Source organism: Arachis stenosperma, chromosome 1 (genome assembly GCF_014773155.1).
Source record: "Arachis stenosperma cultivar V10309 chromosome 1, arast.V10309.gnm1.PFL2, whole genome shotgun sequence".
NCBI classification, from domain to species: Eukaryota; Viridiplantae; Streptophyta; class Magnoliopsida; order Fabales; family Fabaceae; genus Arachis; species Arachis stenosperma.
Genome location: NC_080377.1, coordinates 41588864 through 41597327, shown reverse-complemented (window position 1 = coordinate 41597327; position 8464 = coordinate 41588864). Strand labels below are relative to the sequence as shown.

At 44.7% G+C, this 8464-nt stretch overlaps 1 non-coding gene across 1 annotated transcript; it reads left to right on the top strand.

Moving 5' to 3' along the window:
• Positions 1 to 731: 731 nt before the first annotated feature.
• On the top strand, positions 732 to 839 carry LOC130951950 (small nucleolar RNA R71). The gene has a single exon (XR_009074161.1). It is a non-coding gene; the product is annotated as a small nucleolar RNA R71 (small nucleolar RNA).
• The last annotated feature ends 7625 nt before the right edge of the window (positions 840 to 8464 follow it).

Here is an 8464-nt window from a genome sequence, read left to right as displayed (position 1 = left end):
TTTTCTTCTGTATTACTTGGGAGAGTACTAGGAGGGAGTTCAGTAATTTTCTTGCTCAGCTGTCCCACTTGTCCTTCCAAATTTCTGATGGAGGACCTTGTTTCATTCATGAAACTTTGAGTGGTTTTGATTAGATCAGAGACCATTGTTGCTAAGTCAGAGGTATTCTGCTTAGAACCCTCTGTCTGTTGCTAAGAAGATGATGGAAAAGGCTTGTTATTGCCAAGCCTATTTCTTCCACCATTATTGTTATTGAAACCTTGTTGAGGTTTCTCTTGATTCTTCCATGAGAAATTTGGGTGATTTCTCCATGAAGAATTATAGGTGTTTCCATAGGGTTCTCCTAGGTAATTCACCTCTTCCATGGAAGGGTTCTCAGGATCATAAGCTTCTTCCTCAGATGAAGCTTCCTTAGTACTGCCGGGTGTATTTTGCATTCCAGACAGACTTTGAGAAATCAAATTGACTTGTTGAGTCAATATCTTGTTCTGAGCCAGTATGGCATTCAGAGTGTCAATCTCAAGAACTCCTTTCTTCTGATTAGTCCCATTGTTCACAGGATTCCTTTCAGAAGTGTACATGAATTGGTTATTTGCAACCATTTCAATTAGCTCTTGAGCCTCTGTAGGCGTCTTCTTCAGATGAAGAGATCCTCCAGCAGAGCTATCCAAAGACATCTTGGATAGTTCAGATAGACCATCATAGAAGATACCTATGATGCTCCATTCAGAAAGCATGTCTGAGGGACATCTTCTGATTAATTGTTTGTATCTTTCCCAAGCTTCATAGAGGGATTCTCCATCCTTCTGTCTGAAGGTTTGGACTTCCACTCTAAGCTTACTCCATCTTTGAGGTGGAAAGAACTTTGCCAAGAAGGCATTGACTAGCTTTTCCCAAGAGTCCAGGCTTTCTTTAGGTTGAGAATCCAACCATATTCTAGCTCTGTCTCTTACAGCAAAAGGGAATAGCATCAGTCTATAGACCTCAGGGTCAACCCCATTAGTCTTGACTGTGTCACAGATTTGCAAGAATTCAGCTAAGAACTGATGAGGATCTTCCATTGGAAGTCCATGGAACTTGCAATTCTGTTGCATTAGAGAAACTAATTGAGGCTTAAGCTCAAAGTTGTTTGCTCCAATGGCAGGGATAGAGATGCTTCTCCCATAGAAGTCGGGAGTAGGTGCAGTAAAGTCACCCAGCACCTTCCTTGCATTGTTGGCATTGTTGTTGTTTTTGGCTGCCGTGTCTTCTTTTTCTTTGAAGAATTCGGTCAGGTCCTCTAAAGAGAGTTGTGCTTTGGCTTCTCTTAGCTTTCTCTTCAAGGTCCTTTCGGGTTCAGGGTCAGCTTCAACAAGAATGCCTTTGTCTCTGCTCCTGCTCATATGAAAGAGAAGAGAAAAAGAAAATGTGGAATCCTCTATGTCACAGTATAGAGATTCCTTGAAGTGTCAGAGGAAAAGAGAAATAGAAAGAAGAAGGAGAAGAAGAATTCGAACTTTAATTAGATAAGGTTCGAATTGTGCATTGAGAAGGAGTGGTACTCCATAAATAGAAGGATGTGAGAAGGAGGGAAGAGAATTTTCGAAAATTCAATTAAAAAGATGTTAAAAACATTTTAAAAATTGATTGATAATTTTCGAAAATTGAAAGTGGAAAAGGAATCAAGTGATTTTTGAAAAAGATTTTGAGATTAGAAGTTAAAAAGATTTGATTGAAAACTATTTTGAAAAAGATGTGGTTAAGAAGATATGATTAGTTTTAAAGAGATGTGATTGAGAAGATATGATTTGAAAACAATTTTAAAAAGATATGATTTGAAAACAATTTAAAAAAAAAAGATTTGATCTTAAAAATTAGTGACTTGCCTAGCAAGAAAAGATATGATTCAAACATTAAACCTTTCTCAACAGAAAAGGTAACAAATTTGAGATGTTCAATCAAATCATTAATTGTTAGGAAGTATCTTTGAAAAAGGAAAGAAATTGATTTTGAAAACATTTGATTAAAAAGATATGATTTGAAAGAGATTTGATTTTGAAAAACTTTGAAAACTTGAAAAAAAATTGATTTTGAAAACAAAATCTTCCCCCTAGCACCATCCTGGCGTTAAACGCCCAGAATGGTATACATTCTGGCGTTTAACGCCCAAAATGCTACCTCTTTGGGCGTTAAACGCCCAACCAAGTACCCTGGCTGGCGTTTAAACGCCAGTCTGCCTTCTTCACTGGGCATTTTTGAATGCCCAGCTTTTTCTGTATAATTCCTCTGCAGTATGTTCTGAATCTTCAATTCCTTGTATTATTGACTTCCTTCCCCGGCAACGGCGCCAATGTTCCGAGGGTTACCTGAAACGTGTAGCTCGGTCGTCTGGAGAGGCCCGAGGTGGGGGTTCAGGGACCCGAGCTTGATATGCAGAGTGGTTGGTGGTTGTACCTGCAATGACACTCCGATGCTTAAGTTAGCATGGGTCCAAGCAGATATGTGTAGATGTGGAATGAATGCCATACCTGGGTGCTCCAGTGTATTTATAGTAGTTTGGCCGTGATCTTCCCTGGATAAGATATTCTTATCTTATCTTATCTTTCGGGAGTTTTATCCCTATCTTTGTGGAACCGCCTTTGCTAGGCCTTTTCGGCCTTTAGGTTTGGGCTGCGTTCCTTTTGATGGGCCTTCCCTTGCTTTATTTGTCCGAGGTCCGACCTTTAGGCGTGAGCCTTAGAAGAGGTCGGACCTTTTATGAACTGACCGAGTTTGGAGGAGCCCGGTCAGGGTATGAACAGTGCCCCTGCCCGAGTTCGTCCTTTTTGGGAGGTCGAGCTCGGGCATAGTAGTTTTTCAAATTTTCAAAAAATGGCCGTTTCTTGCATTTATTGCGTTTTACCGTTTTTCCTCGTTTTTCGTTCGGGCTCTGTGAAGGCTTTATTTATTTGCCCCTTTTCCTCTTTTCTCTGCGTTTTTGTTTCTTCTTTTCCCTTTCGAGCACTGCTTCTTCTCTCTCTTTACTCTGCTTCCCCGAATCTCTCCGTGCGTCTTTCTGGGGTTTCTTCTGTGCCGTCGTTTCTTCTTGCTCCGGAGCTCGTCGTCTTCGTTTCTTTCCAGGTTTGTTCCCATGTTTCTCTTTTCTTGTGCACATATGCTTCTGTTTCTTTGTGTGGCTTCTTGTTTGCTTCTTTTTCTTTATGCCTGTGTTGCCCCGAAAAGAGGCGCCGCCATTTGTTTTGTTGTTTGTATATGGGGGGGGGGGCTCTTTTTGTTCTCTGGTATCTTTAGTTCCGGGTTGCCTTTTCTTCGTGGGGTTTTGTTTCTTGCTTTGCTGAATGGGTTTTCGCTGTCTTCTTTATGTGATTTTTGCTTGCTGTTGCATTTCTTCCTTGTAGGTAAGAATTTTATGTCTCGAAAGGTTCTTCAAGCGATGTCGACTAAGATTCCACGTGGTCTTGGTTGGGTAGACCCTCTTCCTCTAAGAGTCCCTTCTGTGGTAGATTCTGAGTATTTAGCTAGGTTCCGTAGGCACTATAGCATATGTGAAAATAGAGAGTCTGAGAGGGATTATGAACTAGTAGCCCCGGATTCCGAGGAGAGAGTGTGCTTCCCGCCCCTAGATAGTTCCGAGAAGCTCTTCTTTTATGCTTATGATTGTTTTTTCTCTAAGCTGGGTGTCCGACTTCCCTTTACCGACCTGGAGTCTGAGGTGTTATGGTCTTGTAATCTTGCCCCTACGCAGCTCCATCCAAATTCCTGGGCGTTTTTAAAGCTGTTTCAACTTTTGTGTCAGTTTTTTGGGCGTTGCTCCCTCTATTTTCTTTTTTCTTATTTGTTTGTGTTGACGAAGCCGGGGTCGGGTGGAGGGAGGGTATCTTGGGTCTCTTTTAGGGCTAACCAGGGAAGGAAGTTTTGTACCCTGTATGATGAGTCCTTTCATGATTTTAAGAACTTTTATTTCAAGGTCCGGGCTACTGGAGACGTCCGACCTTTCTTTCTAGATGAGAGTGGGGAGCCTTCTTTTCCTCTTTGTTGGCAGGAGAATGTAGTGTCTACTAAGTATACCTTTGAGAGTCTAGATGAGGTGGAGCAGGCTTTTGTGGGTGTGGTAAGCAGTTTATGGGGTCGGGCACCTCACTTGGACACGAAGAAAATGTTGGGAGATCCAAGCCTTCTCCGTTCCGAGTTAGGTAGTTCCCGACCTCTCCGAGATTCATCTTTTTTAGTGTTTTGGCTTTGCTTGTTTTGGTGGAATTTCTGTTGTGGTAATCCCTTTCTTTATTTCTGCAGAGATGTCTTCTCAGGCGGATTCCATGAAGTACCTTCGTCGGACGAAGAAGTCTGTGGCCGCTCGGAATATTGAGGCTGGGGGGGGTTCTGCCCGATCTTCTCCGGAGAAGACTACTGTGGGTGTCACTACTCGGTCAAAGACTATTCCGACTCCCCAGTTCCGAGCTATAAATCAAGATCCTCCGACCTCTGGACCTGCTACCTCTTCTCCTCCTTCGTCCTCGGGTCCTCCTCCCAAGAAACAGAAGACTTCTCAAGAGCCTGCGGGTTTTAATGACAAGGATTTCGATGCTCTTGGTTGGGTTGAACAGCATATTCTCCCTCAGACTTTTATTTCTATTGATGATGTGTCTATGGAGCACCATTTTCAGTATATGGCGCGGAGCTGTGTCCGGATGGCTAGTCTTCATGCCGCTATTGCCCGGGAATTCAAGAAATCCCCTATTGGTGCGACCAGTTCCCGACTTGAGAAAGCTCAGTCTGAGTTCGAGAGAATTAGTAAACTGAAGGCTGCTAGGATTGCTGAGCTGGAGGAGTCTTTGGAGAAGGAGAAAGCTAAAGCTACCGCGGCTGTGGCGGCGGTGAGTTCGTCCGAGGAGATGGCGAAGGCGGCGAAGGAGAATTATACTCGGGCACTTGCCGAGCTTGTGGAGACAAAGGAGAAGTTGCAATCTGCTCAGGATGATTTTTACGAGCTAGAAGGGCATGTGGCTAAGGGTATGGATGCTATGTATGAAAATTTGAAGGCTCAGGTCCGGGTTCTTGCTCCTGACCTGGATCTGAGTTTGTTCAGTACGGATAACGTTGTTGTGGAGGGAAAGATTGTTCCTGCTCCCAACGAGGATGAGGTTCCGGTGTCCGACCCTAAAGTTCCGGTGTCCGACCCTAAAGTTCCGGTTGTGAACCCGACTTCATCTTTGGCCGGGGATGGATCTGGTGTGGAGGTTTTAAATCGAGATGATGGTGCCGTCGATGCTGTCCCGATTTCTATGTTTCTTCCGCAGCCTTCTGTTGATGCGGCGTCCGGAAAGGATCTTTGATTCTCTGTAGTCCTTTTTATCTTTTGGTTTTTTGCCCGGCCTGTGGGCTCTTTTGGATGCTTTGGACACCTTTTCTGCTTTTAGCTACTTGTAGTAACTTTTTAGCTTATTATGCGGTGTTTTTGTTCGCGTTTTGACTTTTTGCTCCACTTTTATGCTTTTTAGTTGTTTTTGGATAACAACCTTTTAGCCAGCGCTTTTTTCTTTAAACTTTTGTTTTTTCCTTCTGATTTCGTTTTTCGCTTGTACTTTTAGTTGTATAGCAACTTTTTAGTAAGCGTTTTCGAAATCTTTGTTTTCGCCGTTTTAAGGCTTCCTTCTCGGGTCCGGGCTTTTTCTCGGACCTCGGGTTGGGCGGTCGAGTACACCCTTTGTTGGGTCCGACCTTGTCATTGGTCGGCCTTTTAAGTTATTTTTGTAATCTCTTTTATTTGGCTTTTTGAGCCTTTTTCAGAGTTACTTTATAACTTCTCACATTAATTTGAACCTCGTCGCTTTTATCTTTGCCGACCTTGTGTGGTCTCTCGGCAATGATTTTTTGCGTTTTGTCGAGCATAAATTAATGCGCCTTGGCGGGGTACTTTTTCAGGATTTGTTTCATCACGAGGAAGAACAAAAGAAAATAGAAAAATTTGATTAGTATTAAAAAAGAAAGAATATTTACAGAGTGTTTACCCTTGACTAGGTCGGGTGCCTTACTCGACCGGGTGTCTCATTAAAAAACCCTTGTAGGGAAAAAGAGTACACCTCGGGTCAAATTTTTCTAGCTGTAGTACCGTCTTAGATTACAGGCGTGCCAGGTCCTGGGCAGCTCATTGCCTTCTAGGTCGGATATCTTGTAATAGCCTGTTCCTAAGACTTCTGTTATTTTGTAGGGTCCTTTCCAATTTGCAGCTAGCTTTCCTTCTCCCGACTTTTGTGTTCCGATGTCATTTCGGATTAGAATTAGGTCGTGAGTGGAGAAGCTTCGTTTTATTACTTTCTGATTGTATCTGAGGGCCGTTCGCCGTTTTAAGGCTTCTTCTCGGATCCGGGCTCTTTCTCGGACCTCGGGGAGGAGGTCGAGTTCTTCCTTTTGTGCCTGCGGGTTACCTTCTTCGTTGTAGAAGATGACTCTGGGTGACCCTTCATCTATTTCGATAGGAATCATTGCTTCCATCCCGTAAGCTAGTCGGAATGGCGATTCTCCCGTTGTAGAGTGTGGAGTTGTCCGATATGCCCATAATACTTGGGGGAGCTCCTCGGCCCATGCTCCTTTGGCCTCTTGGAGTCTTCGTTTTAACCCGGCCAAGATGACTTTATTTGCGGCCTCTGCTTGTCCGTTGGCTTGTGGGTGCTCGACTGAGGTGAATTGCTGTTTGATTTTTAGTTCGGCACCAAGTTCTGAAAACTTGTGTCCGTGAACTGTGTTCCATTGTCTGTTGTATGGAGTAGGGGACTCCGAACCTTGTGACAATGTTTTTGTATAGGAATTTGCGGCTTTTCTGAGCCGTAATGGTGGCTAAGGGTTCAGCTTCGATCCACTTTGTGAAGTAGTCGACCCCTACTATGAGGTATTTGACTTGCCCCGGTCCTTGGGGGAACGGGCCGAGTAGGTCAAGTCCCCATTTCGCGAAGGGCCATGGTGCGGTGATGCTGATAAGGTCTTCGGGTGGTGCTTTGTGGAAATTGGCGTGTTTTTGGCAGGGGGGCATATTTTCACAAACTCCGTTGCGTCTCTTTGCAAAGTCGGCCAGTAGAACCCGGCTCGGACTACTTTCTTGGATAATGCCCGAGCTCCGAGGTGGTTCCCACACATGCCTCCGTGGACTTCTTCGAGGACGCTTTTTGTTTCTGAGGTCGGGACGCACCTAAGGAGGGGGTTTGCGAATCCTCTTCTGTATAATACGTCGTGAATTAGTGTATAATTCTGGGCGTCTTTCATGAGTCTTTTAGCTTCTTTTCTTTCGGCGGGGAGAGTTCCCGACTTCAGGTAGCTGAGTATGGAGGTCATCCATCCTTGCTGTTGGTCGGATATACTTAGCGTTTCTTCCTCTCTTAGCACGGAGGGAGATTGTAAGGTTTCCTGGAGGAGACTTCTATTGTTGCCTCCGGGCTTGGTGCTGGCAAGCTTTGAGAGGGCGTCTGCCCGGGCGTTTTGTTCCCGAGGTATGTGCTGGATCTGTATCTCTGGAAAGTGGCGTAATTGTGCCTGTGTTTGGTCCAGGTATTTTTTCATAGTTGGGTCTTTGGCCTGGTAGCTTCCATTTACTTGTGATGTGATGACCTGGGAGTCGCTGAAGATCATGATTTTCTGGGCTCCGACCTCTTCGGCTAGCTTTAGACCTGCTAGTAGGGCCTCGTATTCGGCTTGGTTGTTCGAGGCCTGGAACTCGAATTTTAGGGATAGTTCTATCTGCGTTCCTTGGTCGCTTTCGAGTATAACCCCGGCTCCGCTTCCAGTTTTGTTTGAGGACCGTCGACATACAGGTTCCATGAGAGTGGGGTTCCAGGGGTCTCGGTGTATTCTGCGATGAAGTCGGCTAGATACTGAGATTTTATGGCGGTCCGGGTTTCATAGTGGAGGTCGAACTCGGACAGTTCCACCGCCCATTGCAGTATTCGTCCTGCCAGATCTGTTTTTTGGAGGATGTGTCTCATGGATTGGTTTGTCCGGACTTTGATGGTGTGGGCTTGAAAGTAGGGACGGAGCCTCCGAGCTGTGAATACTAGGGCGTAGGCGAATTTTTCTATCTTCTGATAGTTTAATTCGGCCCCTTGTAGTGCCTTGCTTACAAAGTATATGGGGTGTTGTCCTTGGTCATTTTCTCGTATTAATGCTGAAGCGACTGCTCGATGTCCAACCGAGAGGTATAATACGAGTTCTTCTCCTTTTAAAGGTCGGGTTAGGATTGGTGGCTGCCCGAGGAATTCCTTGAATTCTTGAAAGGCCTTTTCGCACTCTGGGGTCCATGAGAAGGTTTTTCCTTTCTTTAGGAGCGAGTAGAGAGGCAGTGACTTTATTGCTGATCCTGCCAAGAATCTTGATAGGGCGGCTAGCCTTCCATTCAGTTGTTGTACTTCTTTGACACACGTCGGGCTCTTCATATTGAGTATCGCTTGGCATTTGTCCGGGTTCGCTTCGATGCCCCTTTGAGTCAGCATGAAGCCTA